Raw genomic sequence first — 16,936 nt, forward strand, 5'->3', positions numbered from 1 at the left:
TTGTTATATCTTCTTGGATCGATCCCTTGATCATTATGTAGTGTCCTTCTTTGTCTCCTCTAATAGTCTTTATTTTAATGTCTATTTTGTCTGATATGAGAATTGCTACTACAGCTTTCTTTTGGTTTCCATTTGCATGGAATATCTTTTTCCATCCCCTTACTTTCAGTCTGTATGTGTCTCTATGTCTGAAGTGGGTCTCTTGTAGACAGCATATATATGGGCCTTGTTTTTGTATCCATTCAGCCAGTCTGTGTCTTTTGGTGGGAGCATTTATTCCATTTACGTTTAAGGTAATTATTGATATGTATGTTCCTATTCCCATTTTCTTAATTGTTTTGTGTCTGTTATTGTAGGTCTTTTCCTTCTCTTGTGTTTCTTGGCTAGAGAATGTCCTTTAGCATTTGTTGTAAAGTTGGTTTGGTGGGGCTGAACTCTCTCCGCTTTTGCTTGTCTGTAAAGTTTTTAATTTCTCCATCAAATTTGAATGAGATCCTTGCTGGGTAGAGTCATCTTGGTTGTAGCTTTTCCTCCTTCATCACTTTAAATATGTCTTGCCAATCCCTTCTGGCTTGCAAAGTTTCTGCTGAAAGATCAGCTGTTAACCTTATGGGGATTCCCTTGTGTGTTATTTGTTGTTTTTCCCTTGCTGCTTTTAATATGTTTTCTTTGTATTTAATTTTTGACAGTTTGATTAATATGTGTCTTGGCGTGCTTCTCCTAGGATTTATCCTGTATGGGACTCTCTGTGCTTTCTGGACTTGATTCACTATTTCCTTTCCCATATTAGGGAAGTTTTCAAATCTGATCTCTTCAAATATTTTCTCAGCCCCTTTCTTTTTCTCTTCTTCCTCTGGGACCCCTATAATTCGAATGTTGGTGCATTTAATGTTGTCCCAGAGGTCTCTGAGACTGTCCTCAATTCTTTTCATTCTTTTTTCTTTCTTCTGCTCTGCAGTAGTTATTTCCACTATTTTATGTTCTAGGTCACTTATCCGTTCTTCTGCCTCAGTTATTCTGCTATTGATCCCATCTAGAGTATTTTTAATTTCATTTATTGTGTTGTTCATCATTGCTTGTTTTATCTTTAGTTCTTCTAGGTCCTTGTTAAATGTTTCTTGCATTTTCTCTATTCCATTTCCAAGATTTGGGATAATGTTTACTATCATTATTCTGAATTCTTTTTCTGGTAGACTGCCTATTTCCTCTTCATTTGTTAGGTCTGGTGGGTTTTTTTTCTTGCTCCTTCATCTGCTCTGTGTTTTTCTGTCTTCTCATTTTGCTTATCTTACTGTGTTTGGGGTGTCCTTTTTGCAGGCTGCAGTTTCGTGGTTCCCATTGTTTTTGGTGTCTGTCCCCGGTGGCTAAAGTTGGTTCAGTGGGTTGTGTAGTCTTCCTGATGGAGGGGACTAGTGCCTGTGTTGTGGTGGATGAGGCTGGATCTTGTCTTTCTGGTGGGCAGGTCTACATCTGGTGGTGTGTTTTGGGGTGTCTGTGGCCTTAATATGATTTTAGGCAGCCTCTCTGCTAATGGGTGGGGTTGTGTTCCTGTCTTGCTAGTTGTTTGGGAGAGGCTGTCCAGCACTGTAGCTTGCTGGTTGTTGAGTGAAGCTGGGTGCTGGTGTTGAGATGTAGATCTCTGGGAGATTTTCGCCATTTGATATTATGTGGAGCTGGGAGGTGTCTTGTGGACCAGTGTCCTGAAGTTGGCTCTCCCAACTCTGATGCATAGCACTGACTGCTGGCTGCAGCACCAAGAGCCTTTCATCCACACGGGTCCGAATAAAAGGGAGAAAAAGAAGAAAGAAAGAAAGAAAGAAAGAAAGAAAGAAAGAAAGAAAGAAAGAAAGAAAGAAAGAAAGAAAGAAAGAAAGAAAGAAAGAAAGAAAGAAAGAAAGAAAGAAAGAAAGAAAGAAAGAAAGAAAGAAAGAAAGAAAGAAAGAAAGAAAGAAAGAAAGAAAAGAGAAGAAAGAAAGAAAGAGGAAAGAGGATAAAATAAAATAAAGTTATTAAAATAAAAAATAATTATTAAGAAAAACGTTTTTTTAAAAAGAAAAAAACAAAACAAAACAAAATAACAAAAGAAAAAAATGGATGGATAGAACCCTAGGACAAATGGTGACAGCAAAGCTACACAGACAAAATCTCTCACAGAAGCATACACATACACACTCACAAAAAGAGGAAATGGGGAAAAAATAGTAAATCTTGCTCTCAAAGTCCACCTCCTCAATTTGGGATGATTCATGTATTCCACAGATGCAGGGTACATCAAGTTGATTGTGGAGCTTTAATCCGCTGCTCCTGAGGCTGCTGGGAGAGATTTCCCTTTCTCTTCTTTGTTCGCACAGCTCCCAGGGCTCAGCTTTGGATTTGGCCCCGCCTCTGCATGTAGGTCGCCTGAGGGCGTCTGTTCTTCCCTCAGAGAGGACGGGGTTAAAGGAGCAGCTGATTCGGGGGCTCTGGCTCACTCAGGCCGTGGGGAGGAAGGGGTGCAGATGCGGGGCGAACCTGCGGGGCAGAGGCCGGCGGGACGTTGCACCAGCCTGTGGCGCGCCATGCATTCTCCCGGGGAAGTTGTCCCTGGATCCCGGGACCCTGTCAGTGGCAGGCTGCACCGGCTCCCCGGAAGGGGTTGTGGATAGTGACCTGTTTTTGCACACAGGCTTCTTGGTGGCGGCAGCAGCAGCCTTAGCGTCTCATGCCCGTCTGTGGTGTCTGCACTGTTAGCCGCAGCTCGCACCCGTCTCTGGAGCTCCTTTAAGCGGTGCTCTTAATCCCCTCCCCTCCCGCACCAGGAAACAAAGAGGGAAGAAAAAGTCTCTTGCCTCTTCGGCAGGTCCAGACTTTTCCCCGGACTCCCTCCCGGCTAGCCGTCATGCACTAGCCCCCTGCAGGCTGTGTTTCCACCGCCAGCCCCAGTCCTCTCCCTGCGCCCTGACTGAAGCCCGAGCCTCAGCTCCCAGCCCCACCCACCTGAGCAGACAAGCGTCTCAGGCTGGTGAGTGCCGGTCGGCACCGATCCTCTGTGTGGGAATCTCTCCGCTATGCCCCCCACACCTCTGTTGCTGTGCTCTCCTCTGCAGCTCCAAAGCTTCCCCCCTCCGCCACCCGCAGTCTCCGCCTGCGAAGGGGCTCCTAGTGTGTGGAAACCTTTCCTCCTTCACAGCTCCCTCCTACTGGTGCAGGCCCCATCCCTATTCTTTTGTCTCTGTTTTTTCTTTTTTCTTTTGCCCTACCCAGGTATGTGGAGAGTTTCTTGCCTTATTGGGAGATCTGAGGTCTTCTGCCAGGGTTCAGTAGGTGTTCTGTAGGAGTTGTTCCACGTGTAGGTGTATTTCTGGTGTATCTGTGGGAAGGAAGGTGATCTATGCGTCTTACTCTTCCGCCATCTTCCTGATCTCCTGTCAATCACTCCTGCAGGATCTTTAGTTGTGGCATGTGGGCTTCTTTAGTTGTGGCATACAAACTCTTAGTTGTGGCGTATCTTTGCAGGATCTAGTTCCCCAGCCAGGGATCAAACCTGGGCCACCTGTATTGGGAGCATGGAGTCTTACCCACTGGACAACCAGGGAAGTCCCTTTCTCATGCTTCTTGAAACATACTTCTTAAGTAGCTGTCTACCTTTTCTGCCCATGAGTCCACTAGTCCTAAATAGCTTAAATGGTCAGCTAACAATAAGCATTTACTAGGTATTAGCAATTGATTTATGTACATTATTTCATTTAATTCCTATTTGAATAGCCACTAGAATTATCCCCAGCTTACAACAGACAAAGTGACCTGTGTTAGGTGATTAAGAAGCCAAAGGAGAAATAAACTGTGACATCAACAATTCCCTTCACGTTGGCCTGGTGAGTTCCTCTGCCCACATGGAATAGCGACTGAACTCAGGAGTGTCCTATGACTGATGTCAGGTGATGTCAGGTGTACTATCTCATGACGCAGAGCTATAAGGTAGGTCTAGAAAAGAGTCACTTAGGTAGGAAACAACAAAGATAACAGATCCGGTACTGTCTTTTTTTGTGTCTGTGGTACGCGGGCCTCTCACTGTTGTGGCCTCTCCCATTGCGGAGCACAGGCTCTGGACGCGCATGCTCAGCGGCCATGGCTCACGGGCCCAGCCGCTCCACGGCATGTGGGATCTTCCCAGACCGGGGCACGAACCCATGTTCCCTGCATCGGCAGGCGGACTCTCAACCACTGCGCCACCAGGGAAGCCCACCGGTACTGTCTTTAGAGTTCTAGGTGGTTCTGCTCTGCATGTTCATGCCATATGGACAATGTCTATGAACCATGACAAAATATTCTTCCCATCACGCACCTGCAGCCAATCCTGACTCTGGGCTGACCAATGCTTCTGTTTATCCTCTTGTTATTTGAACAGCACTGTGGCCCTGAAGGTTTCTGGAGGACACTGTCCTTCATCAGTAGAGATGAAGATTGGAACTCAACAGTTAGATTCCTGTTCAGTCGTGAGAACCTGACTGCGTCTATATTAAGGCAGTCTTTTAATTAGTGCTTTTAGCGGTAATACTTTTAGTGATGCCTGCTCATCTCAGGTAAGAAGCCCAGAGTATCAGACAGGAGAGGGGCCTTGGAGACCCACGGGTCCAACCTCCTTATTGCAGAGACGATGAAACTAAGTTAGATCGGACTTATCTACAGGAGAAAACACCAGAAACAAGGTCATTTATTCATTTCTCTGTAATTTTAGCTCCTTTTGGATTTTGAATGCTACATTAAATCATAGCACTTAAGATATTTTATATATATATATATACACATAAATATGTATATATATGTATATGTATATAAATATGTATATCTATATAAATATATATACATATTTATGTGTGTATATATATATATATATATATATATGCACATATATATATATACACATACACCATTCTGCATTTGATCTTGCAAAGTGTAAGCAAAGATCTCAAAGTTAAAACCATCCGACTCAGAGACTCGGAAAGTTTAAAGAATTTGCCCAAGTCTGTCTGAGTCAGCTCAGCCTTCTGTAACAAAAATACCACAGACAGGGTGGCTTTAAGAACAGAAATTTATTTCTCACAGATCTGGGGGCTAGAAGTCCGAGATCAAGGTGCCAACAGTCTGGTTTCTGGTGAGGTGTGTTTCCTCGTTTTCCTTACTTGGAGGAGAGCAAGCAAGCTCATATCTCTGGTGTCTCTTAATCCCATCATGAGGAGGGAGGGGGACAAAAACATTTAGTTCATAGCAAAGGTGCACATCTAGAAATTGGCCCTGGAGTTCTAACTCCAACTGCATGGCAGTAAAGCCTAGAATTCAAATTTAGAGACAGAGGTATACATCGTAAAGCAATTATGTGCTTAGCTTTCCAACAGTTTACTGACAGCCAATTGCTATGCATTCATTCATCAAATTTTTGTTGAACACTTACTGTGGGCCGGGTTTCCTGCCCTCATGGAATTCATTTTCTATTAAAGGAAATGGTTTGTTGACAGGCATTCACAGTGCAGTGTGATAAGGGCTGTGTTGGTAAGTTTCATGCTGGGTGCGATGGGCGCACACAGAGAAGGATCTAACGTATTCTTGACGGACCAGGAAAGCTCTCCAGAAAAAGTGAACTCTAACCTGAGACCTGTGTAAGACTCAGCCTCATGGGAGGCGCAGGAGGACTTCAGGGACAAAATGGTGAGTTGGGGAAGGAAATACTGCTCAGTAAGCAGAAGCCAAGTCCATAGGGGCAGGACCAAGGGATAAGACATGCTATGGACTCAATGTCTGTGTCCCCCTCAAATTCATATGTGGAAGCCCTAATCCCCAGTGTGATGGTATTCGGAGGTGGGATCCTTGGGAAGTGATTAGACTGTGAGGATGGAGTCCTCATGATGGGATTAGTGCCCTTATAAGAAGAGACATGAGAGAGAGAATTTCTCTCTCCTCTGTGTGAGGATACAGCAAGAAGACCAAGAAGACATTTGTCTGAAAACCAGGAAGAGATGTCTCACCAGGAACCGAGTCTTCTGGTGCCTTGGTCTTAGACTTTGAGCCTCCAGAACTGTGAGAAATAAATTTCTGTTCTTGAAGCCACCCAGTCTATGGTATTTGTTATGGCAGCCTGAGCTGACGAGACAAGACTAGATAACTTGGAACCAGATAATGAATGGCTTCACAGCATGTGGTGGGACATAATTCTAAAACGGTCCCCTGAGATCTCCCACCCTGATCTCAAGGACTGTGAATATGATGAGACATCACAGCCATGATTACATTACATTACATGGAAAAAGGGATTTTGCAGATGTAAGTAAGGTTACCAATCAGTTGGCTTTGAGTTAATGAAAAGGGAGATTATCTGGGTGAGTCTATTCTAATCACACGAGCCCTTTAAAAGCAGAGCGTTTCTCCTGGCTAGTGGCAGAAAGAAGTCACAGTGATGCCAAAATTGAGACTGCAACATGCTGTTGCTGGCTTAAGGATGGGGGTGGCCATTGTCAGGGAATGTGCACATCTTCAGCTGACAACCAGCGCAGAAGTGGGACTTCAGTCCTACAGCTTCGAGGAACAGAATGTGCCAACAACCTGGATGAACTTGGAAGTGGATTCTTCCCCCAAACTTTCAAATAAGGATCCAGCCTGGCTGACACTTTTTGACAGTGTGAGGTCCTTAGTGGAGCCCTCTCCAGCACACCCAGACTTCCCGCCTGCAGAGCTGTGAGAGAATAAATAGCGTGAGGCAATTTGCTACACAGTGATAGAAAGCTCATACTCAAGCCAAGTTAAAAAGAAAATAGATGTAAAAACCAAAAATAATCCACTACCAAATGGAATGCTGTAGTACATTAAAATATATGACAGGGGCTTCCCTGGTGGCTCAGTGGTTGAGAGTCCGCCTGCCGATGCAGGGGACACGGGTTCGTGCCCCGGTCTGGGAGGATCCCACGTGCCGCGGAGCGGCTGGGCCCGTGAGCCATGGCCGCTGAGCGTGCGCGTCCGGAGCCTGTGCTCCGCAACGGGAGAAGCCACAACAGTGAGAGGCCTGCGTACCGCAAAACAAACAAACAAACAAAATGACAATATTGTTTAAGATTCGAAAGTCGGTGTAATTTACATTAACAGGATGTATTAGGGTGTAAGTTTGGCTCCTGGAGCAGAGAGATCTAAAATAACAGCAATTTTAACAAGACAGAATTTTGTGTCTTACACAAAACTCTGCACAGATGGTCTAAAGCTGGTGTGGTGACTCATGGTCAATAGTGACTTACACTCAGTCATTGCCTTGCCCCCTTCAACACATGGCTTCCATCTTCTGGTCCAGATGGCTGCTCCAGCTGCCGTCATGATATATCCCAGGCAGTAGGAAGGAAGAAATGGGAGAAACGGGCATGCCTTCCTATCCATCCCCTGCTCTTCCCGGGTGACTTCAAGGGCAAGACAAAGACATGGCAACTGCACATACTTCAAATCACAACTCAGCAGCCAGAACTTAGTCACATGGACACATCTAGCTTCAAGGGATTTGAGGAAAGTATTGAGTGGCCACGTGTCCCCTGAAATTTTACTACTATGGAAGAAAAAGAGAACAGATAATAGGGGAAAACTAGCTGTCTCTGCCCCAAGGAGAAAAAAGAAGATTCTCTTATTAAATGCAGATAAAACATTTAATAAAATGAAACACTGTTTGTTATCAGTCAGTGTTCTCCAGAGAAATAGAAAAAGTGTATATTTTTACTCAAATCTATATATTAACAGAATACACACACACACACACACACACACACACACACACACACACACACACACACACATTTATTGCAAGCAATTGGCTTAGGTAACTGAGGGGCTGGCAAATCTGAAATCTGTAGGGCAGGTCAGCAGGCTGGAGACGTTCATGCAAGAGCTGATGTTGCAGTCCTGAGGCAGAATTTCTTCTTCCCTAGGAAACTTCAGTAGACTCTTAAGGCCTTCAACTGATTGGATGAGGCCCACCCTCATCCCACTGGCGATTACTTCAATGGCGAGTAGCCTGCTTTCCTAACCACATTTACAAGATACTAGCACTGCAACACCTTGATTAGTGTTTGATTGGATAACTGGGGACTCTAGCCTAGCTCAGTTGACAAATCAAACTAATCCTCAAGCCAAAGGAAAAAAAAAAAAAACCAAATTAGGCTTTGAAAATATTTCCTGAACCTGATAAATGCAGTTGTATTCCATATCGATTATATTTTACTTCTCAATATTTGTGTATATTTTTAGTCAGCTCAGCATCTGAATCTCCTTCCTACATTCGGGAAATCCACTTTTCTGTGAGTGTCAGTGACAGCCCAGCCCCATCTACCATTCTAGAGGCCCCAAAGTCTGATCCTGTCCCCGCTCGCCCCCAGCTGCTCTGTGACTTAAACCTAGCCGATTGGATGCTCTACCAGTGACCTTGATAAGGAATGGGTTTCACAAAGAAGCAGCTCTGGTTTGGGGCTGTCCCCGGTGGCAAGGGCAGAAGCTTCCCGCCAGTACCCTCACCAGGCTGTTTCTGGAAATTTCCCTGGGCCCTGGGTTCCTGCATAGCCTCCTTGGTTCATGCCTATACTCTAAGCCTGCTTTTTTCAGCCTTCTCATTGATTCTGTTAGAAACCTGCCATCTCTTTTTTGTTGTCCCTTTTGTGATAAGTTTAGCCTGAATCAGATTCTGAGGTATGTAACCCTAAACCCTAATTGGTATATATAGAAAGGTTACAGCAAAAATCAAACCTAATGGTGAAATGTGAGAACACCTTCTAAAGTGGTGTTTCTCGACTGGAACAGAGGCAATATTGCCTCTCAAGGGACATTTGGCAATGTCTGGAGATCTTCTCGGTTGTCACAACCTGCAGTGGGTATGGTGTGGATGGGGGTGAGGGCTCTGTGCTATGGCATCCAGCATCTACTGGTAGAGGCCAGGGATGCTGCTACACCGCCTATGAAGTCAGTAGTGCTGAGATTGAGAAACTCTGCTCTAAAGTAAGAAACAAGACAAGGAAGCTTGCTTTCACTGTTTCTATTCAGTGCTATATTGAAGAATGTAAAAAGCAAAATAAAGCAAGAGAAAAAGAGATGTAAGGACTGGAATGGAAAAAAATGTTTACTTCTTGCAGATGATATGACTGAACACCTGAAGATAATAGTCAGAAACTAGTAAAACCATAGATAACTCATCACGGTTGCTGGATGTAAGATCAATATACATAAGCAAATAGCATACTAACAACAACCACTTTAAAAGTAATACTACTACTTCTCTGTGTTATTTTTGCAACTTCTTGTGAATATATAATTATTTCAAAATAAAAAGGTTTTAAAAGATAATTTCAAAAATTTCTTTAGTAACAGCAACAAAAACTATAAGCTATTTAAGATTAATTTAACCAAAATGTGAAAGAAATTTGTGAGGAAAATTATATATCTTCATTGAAGAACAAAATAAGAATTAAATAAATGGAGAGACATATCATATTCATGTTTGGAAAAATCCAGTGCTGTAGGTTGTCACTTCTTTTAAAATTCATCTGTACATTCAATGCAATTCCAGCAAAAATCCCAACAAGGCTTTTAATAGAAGTCAACAAACTGACCTTAAAAATCATATAGGGGACTTTCCCTGGTGGCACAGTGGTTAAGAATCCGCCTGCCAATGCAGGGGACATGAGTTCGAGCCCTAGTCTGGGAAGATCCCATATGCCGTGGAGCAACTAAGCCCATGTGCCACAACTACTGAGCCTGCACTCTAGAGTCTGCAAGCCACAACTACTGAGCCCACATACCACAACTACTGAAGCCCATGTGCCACAACTACTGAAGCCCACGTGCCACAACTACTGAAGCCCGCATGCCTAGAGCCCGTGCTGCACAACAAAGAGAAGCCACCGCAGTGAGAAGCCCCCACACTGCAATGAAGAGTAGCCCCGCTCTCCGCAACTAGAGAAAGCCCGCGCACAGCAACGAAGACCCAATGCAGCCAATAATAAATAAATAAATAAATAGATTTATTAAAAAAAAATCACATGGAAGAACTAAGGGCCAAATACGTAAACTCTAGGCTGTGAATTTAAAAAAGCTTCTATAAAAACTTCTATAAACAAAATTTTGCTCTGGCTTTTCTGTATAGGTTGGGTTAAAGGCAGGTAAAACTGGAAGACAGGAGTTCCATGATAGTAATCTGTGCAAGAGGAAATGACCCAGGCCATGGGGATAATTGCAGGGAAATATTTAAGGAGTGAGATGTACATACAGACTTGGTGATTAATTAAATATGGGGACTAAGAGAAGGAGAGAATAGGATGATACCAAGAGTTTCAGGCCTGGTAATTGGGTAGATAGTGGTTCCATTTTCTGGGATAGAAAACACAAAAGGAGGACTGGCATTTGGGAGAGAAGATATTGAATGTAGGTTTTGTTGATGAAAATTCAAGTAAGTATCAAGAAGAAAAAGAGGGAGTTTTATTGGAGCCAAACTGAGGATGCTAACCCAGGAAGCAGATTCTCAGGAAGCTCTGAGAACTGTTCCGCCTGATAGAAGTCGAAGGCATAGTCAGCTACAATTTTTTTTGGCGGTACGTGGGCCTCTCACTGCTGTGGCCTCTCCCGTTGCGGAGCACAGGCTCCGGACGCGCAGGCTCAGCGGCCATGGCTCACGGGCCCAGCCGCTCCGCGGCATGTGGGATCCTCCCGGACCGGGGCACGAACCCGTGTGTCCTGCATCGGCAGGCGGACTCCCAACCACTGCGCCACCAGGGAAGCCCAGTCAGCTACATTTTTGAGACAAAGGATCGTACATCAAAATGATGTACTGATATTTCACATAAAGTTCCCCAAGGATTCATAGTCCAGGTAAGCATGTACAAAGCGAGCAGCAAGTCATCATCACCCCCTACAGAGCTGGGAAAGAATGCTATTGTTTAAGAAGTTACGTTGCTAAGGTCAGAAGAAAGAAAACAGATTGATCTTTGCTGTCGAGCAGGCACTCCCGTCTTTGAGCAGCTCTGGTTAATGTGTAATGCCGATGCCCGCTGCACATTAGGGAGGGAGGAGGCCCAAATGGACACAGAGAGAATTTTATGTTTAATTTTTTCTTGTCCTGTTTTAATAGATAAATTTTATTTCATCAGTTTGGACAGAGAGAGTTTGTAATGGATGGGGTCATCCAAGTGGAGCTGTCTGAGAGGTAGTTGGTTGTATAGGTCTGAGAGCCCAGGAGAAACATCTGGGCTGGAGACCTAAATCTAGGAATCTAGAACATAATAGAAGCAGTAAGAATGAATGAAAATCACCAAGAACAGTCGTTAGATAAGAAGAGGGTGTGTTTAAGAACCCGGAGGAACAGACAGAGCAAGAAAGAAGGAAAAGAGGAACATCCAGAGGGGTGGGAGGAGACCAGAGTCTTGTGCCAAAACCCAAGGAGAGGGAGCAAAAGGAGTAAAAATGTGGCTAGTGAACGAATGTGGCTGAAGTTCATGGAGAAGATGACCTGAGTCTGGTCAACTAGATCAAGCAGCAGGGGCATCTTGGGCACTTGGCAAGAGGCCTTTCAGCAGTGTGGGAGGAGAGGAACCCTGCGTGGAGGGAGAAATGGCATGCACCAAAGGCAAGGCAGTGGGGCAGTGACGTTTCTTTTCTCTCTTAATCAATTTGGGTAAAAGTGTGTGTGGAGGGGAGGTCAACGATTCACTGGTTATGAACAAGAGACTTGGCATCTTGGCTAAAGTTTAGTTTCATTCTCTGCGCTGAGAGGTGGGTGGAGAGAGAAGGTCCTCTTCATTTGTCCTGGACCTATCTGATGAGAATCAGTTATGAATTACAGAAGATGTTCCTCAAAAGGCTCTCTTGCATGAAGCAGGGTACATCCACATAACAAATCACTCTGAAGACATGGAAAAGAATGGAGAAGCTTTCTTATACAGATACGGGTTGTTCTCTAGGATATATTGTTAGGTGTGAAACCACACAGGATCCTGTGGGGCTCCTGGGCATGGAAGCTTTTCTGTGTCCCCCATTTCTTGTTTGTAGGTAATAGACTCCAGCCTCCATGACCTTCCCTGAGTCCTGAAGGGCAGATTCAAACAGTTGCTAATCAGGGAAGGAAGGGGATGCAGAGACAGGGGAGGAACAGTCAAGAAACAATAGTGCAGCCTTGGGGCAGGTCCTGGTTCCACCACAAGGGATACACAGAACAATAGCTTTGAGCTCTTCTCCAGAACTGAAACCCCCAACAAATGGAAGATGTTAGCATTCTTCATTCCAGAGAAGGTCACAGTTTGATAACCTTGAGGAGCTCCTCACGAGACCACCTGAGGCCAGATTAAAGGAGCGCAGGCCCTGCACACACCCCGATCCTCATCAGCAGCCCCACCCTTGAACCATTGCTATGAAACTCCTCACCAAATTCCACCAGGTTGGGACACACAGTTTTGCGAGACATGAGCCCACTGTGTCCCCCTTTGCCTGGCAAAACAATAAAGCTATTCTTTTCTACTTCACCCCAAACTCTGTCTCTGAGATTTGATTTAGCACTAGTGCACAGAGGACGAGGTTTTGGCATCAGGTGAGAAACACAAGGTGTAGAATGATGTTTATGGTATGCGACTCCTTGTGTAGATACATATTTACTTGTGTTTTCAAAAAGAAAGGCTAGAAGAATACACAAAACTAATAGTGGTGGTCGTCCAAGGGTAGCGGTGTAGGACACGAGGTAGAAGATTTCCAGGAATATGTTTAGTATATAGTTTTATTCTGGAACCATGCACATGTTTTACATAGTTTAACAAAAGAAATAAAAGTAAGATAAAAAGCAGTTCCTAAAAACTGAAAACAATTGACCCTACCCCTATCAAGGTAAAGAAGAACCACACAGAAAACATACTTCCTTGGTGTGACTTTCAACACAATGTTTTGAATCCATATCTCTAGGAAAATTCTTCTAAGGATCAATAGCAGATCAAATAATTCTTAAACTCCATTCAGCACTCTTCTTGTCAGTAGTAATATTAATATTGTTAATATGAGACTATTATAAGTTATTAATGTAAAACAAATACATAATTATTGGACTGTCATTAGAAATTAAGATTTCTAGTATAAAAGAGATACAGCATAAAATCAAAGAAGTTAAATCAAAACCTTCTAATATTAAATTTGAATGGGATATATCAGAATGGTCTTATGATATTTTTTTTCTTAAAAAGTATTTCCTGGTTCTGTCCATCAAAAGGGCCAAGAAACAATGACATCCAGATTGTGGTTTCTAATACAACTTCCCTGTGAAAGGAATCAGAGGGTTTTTTGGGGGGAATAAAAAGAGACTGACTCATGGATTGAAGCAGAAAATGGGCAAGATTTTCACCCTGTTGTGTCAGAAAGCAAGGAGGCTGTTGTAGGCGCCATGGGGCAGAGTAAGGATATAGGACTAGCAATCCAGGTGGCAAATGGCTTACTAGAAAACTCTAGACTGGAACTTGACTCCTGTTTTTAGTTCTAGCTCTCGACTTTGGGCAAGATGCTTAATCTCTCTGAGACTAGGTCTCCATGAAATTTATTTTTCATTAGTAAGATGAAGACAAACACCCTTTCCCTTTCCTCAACTCAGGGCTATTGCCATCCCATAAGACTACCTTTGCATAAAATAGAAAATTGCCCCTTCTTCCTGGCCTCTTAGCTAGGTGCCCTGGGGAACACAGTATCACTAACATTTATTATCTCACAGTTTCTCTAAGAATCCAGATACAGCTTAGCTGAGTGTCTCTGGCTCAGTGTCTCTCATAAGACTGCAGTCAAGGTGGTGGCTTGTGTCTCATCTGAGGGCTTGATTGGGGGTGGATCCACGCCCAAGCTCACTCAGTGGTTGAGGGCTGAATTCATGTCTGTATATGTTACTGCTTCACCAGAGGGAAACAGAACCAGTAGGATGTGTCTACGCCTATGTCCTTGTCCAAGTCCATGTTCACATCCACACCTGTATCCACACCTGCACCCACATCTCTATGTATCTAGATCTATATATTGCAAGGACCTGGCTTATGTAATTGTGGGGTCTGACTAGGTTAGTCTGACATCCATACGGCAGGCTGTGAGGAAGGCAGGTGAAATCTTTTGGGCAGAAGCTGATGCTATAATCCACATCCTCAGGGAAACCTTGGTTCTGTTTTTAAGGGCTTTCAGTGAATTGAATCAGACCCAGATTATCTAGGAAAATCTCTTTTGCAAAAAGTCAACTGATTCTAGATGTCAATCACATCTACAAAATACCTTCACAGCAACACCAAGATGTGTGTTTAACTTAATGGCTGGGTACTGTAGCCTGGCCAGGTTGGCACATAAAACTGACCATCACAAATTCCTCGAGAGCTGCCAGCCAGCGGGTGTCCTCACTTCCTTGCCTTGTGGGCCTCTCCATAGGGCAGCTCACAGCACAGCAGCTGGCTTGCTGGGAGCAAGGGAGTGAGAAGAGCCAGGGAGAATGTCCGAGCAAGACAGAAGTTGCAGCCTTTTGTAACCTGACCTCTGAAGTGACTTGTCACTTCTGTTGTATTCTGTTTGTTAGAAGCAAAATATGTAGGTTCAACCCACACTCAAGGGGAGGGGATGACCCAAGGGTGTGAGTAGGAGTCTGCAACCATAGGGGCCCTACTCAGTAAATGCTGGGAAGAATAAGTGAGATAATGTGTGTGAAAGAATTGTGTAATCCAGTAGATAAATATTAGCTGGAACCATATAAAATTGCTAGTATTAGATTGTTCATTTTTTACCCACAAAAATGGCTGTCACCTAACGTAAGTTGTAGTTAAATAGGGAACTGATAGGGTGTAAAACAACTTCATAATTTTTGAGGGGGCCAGGCATGAATGGACTCTTGGATAAATGGCAGCGGTGAGGGGTAGAGAGAGAGAAGCAGTGTCAATTTTACTAGGTTTGCATTTGGCTTGTTCCTCTCTCTCTCTCACTCTCTCTCTCTATCATTTCTATCATCAATCAATCTATCTCTCTATCTCTCTATCTGTCATCTATCATCTACTACCTATCTATCATCTATCTATCTATCTATCTATCTATCATCTATATCTATCTATCATCCATCTTCTATCTATCTGCCATCTACTATCTATCTATCTAGCTATCATCTATCTATATCTATCCCTATATCATTGTCTACTGATTGATCTATCTTCCTATCTGTCATCTATTTATTATGTATTTTGACTGGTCAGCTGCTGGGATTGATTTGGGCATCTTTAAAATGCAACCCAAGGCTAGCGCTTTGCAAAGGTTTTGTCTGCACCTTGAGCAATGTGTTTGTTGTGAACTAAGGGAGTGGCCACAGCATACTCCTCTGAAGCATCCGTCCACAGTGGATTCTTTTCTCTCCTTTCATTTTCTTTTCTTCTTCCGTGTTTTCTCTTTCTGATCCATTTGGCACCAAAGGCAATAGACTTCCCAGCCCTTTGTGGATGAGAGAAAAAGAGTAGGTCCTCTGTAACCCTAAAGGTATAACTTTTAAAGTTATAAACCATAGTTAGCTTATCATCCTGAGGCCACCCTCAACGACACACAAGTCCTGTAGAAACAGATATGTGTGTTATTTCTATATTATTCTACAGATAGAAATATTTATCTAGAGAAATAAAAAAATAAGCAAAGAAACAAAAGTGCACACGGAGCAACTTTCCACCCGGAGGAAAGGCATATCTCTTCTGTCATCAATGATCCTGAATTGGGTTTCTGCCGCTGCCAACTGACACTTTTATACTAAATTGTATTTTTTTTAAAGGGGTGTGGTCAGAGGAAAGAAAATTCACACCAGTTTGAAATAAAGTAGGGCAAGTCAACATACTTCTACCCATTTTCTTTGAGTGCAATTCTTGTGTTCCTCTGTTTCTTTCATAGTTTTTAATGGGCATCATCCTCAGATTCAAAGACCAGATGTGCTTTCTTATCATCCAAGATGAGCTGTTATTAATGGAAGAGAAGAAAATCAGCAATGTGGATTTTTTTTTTTTTTTTTTTTTTTTTTGCGGTACGCGGGCCTCTCACTGCTGTGGCCTCTCCGGTTGCGGAGCACAGGCTCCGGACGCGCAGGCTCAGCGGCCATGGCTCACGGGCCCAGCCGCTCCGCGGCATGTGGGATCCTCCCGAACCGGGGCACGAACCCGCGTCCCCTGCATCGGCAGGCGGACTCTCAGCCGCAGCGCCACCAGGGAAGCCCAGCAATGTGGATTTTTAAATAGAACTTGGAGGGAACAGAAAATAATGCCACTCTGTATTCAGAAATCCCAAACGTAGTGCCATGCTGACCTGGAGGAACAACCAACTTCGTGGCATCGAACCCCTTCAGTTAACAGGACGGCCCCGGGATTACTCACCTGCTGTCCCCCACTCTCTCCCACTCAGTCCCTCCACAACGTGACTCTTGTCTCCCAAGTGTGAGGAGTAATAAAGTGTGTGAGGTTAATAAAGAGGTGAAATGCGTGGGAAACTGAGGTTTTCCTTTTTCTTTTTCCTCTTTTACTTATTTTCATTCCCCCAATACTTGTTCCTCCCCTCAGCCCCTCTGTCTGCAGATAAAATACTGTCTTTTTAACCTAAATACAAGAAACACAATTAAGATTCGATAATCAACATGTTCACGAAAGACATGCACAGATAAGTTCATGGCAGCATTATCCATTCTAGCCCCAAACAATCCAAACGGTGTGATGGACAATAGTGACGTGTTTGCACAGTGGGGTCCTACATGGTAAAGAAAATGAATGAACCAACTCTACATGCAACAGTGTGGGTGAATCTCACACACGTGATTTTGCATGAAAATTACACAAACACAAAAGAATAAAATGCATTTACGAAAAGTCCCCAGACAGGCAAGACTAATCAGTGGTGTTGGAAGTCTGGCCAGTGGTAACCTCTGAGAAGAAGG

At 43.8% G+C, this 16,936-nt stretch overlaps 1 long non-coding RNA gene across 1 annotated transcript in view; it reads left to right on the forward strand.

Annotated features, from left to right (window-relative positions):
• The window catches only part of LOC141278624 (uncharacterized), a 77,729-nt gene extending 61,722 nt beyond the window's left edge, over window positions 1-16,007 (forward strand). Inside the window, exon 3 of the long non-coding RNA XR_012331621.1 lies at window positions 15,907-16,007. This is a non-coding gene — a long non-coding RNA (uncharacterized lncRNA). The remainder of the gene's footprint in view (window positions 1-15,906) is intronic.
• Window positions 16,008-16,936: the final 929 nt, after the last annotated feature.

Source organism: Tursiops truncatus, chromosome 4 (genome assembly GCF_011762595.2).
Source record: "Tursiops truncatus isolate mTurTru1 chromosome 4, mTurTru1.mat.Y, whole genome shotgun sequence".
NCBI classification, from domain to species: Eukaryota; Metazoa; Chordata; class Mammalia; order Artiodactyla; family Delphinidae; genus Tursiops; species Tursiops truncatus.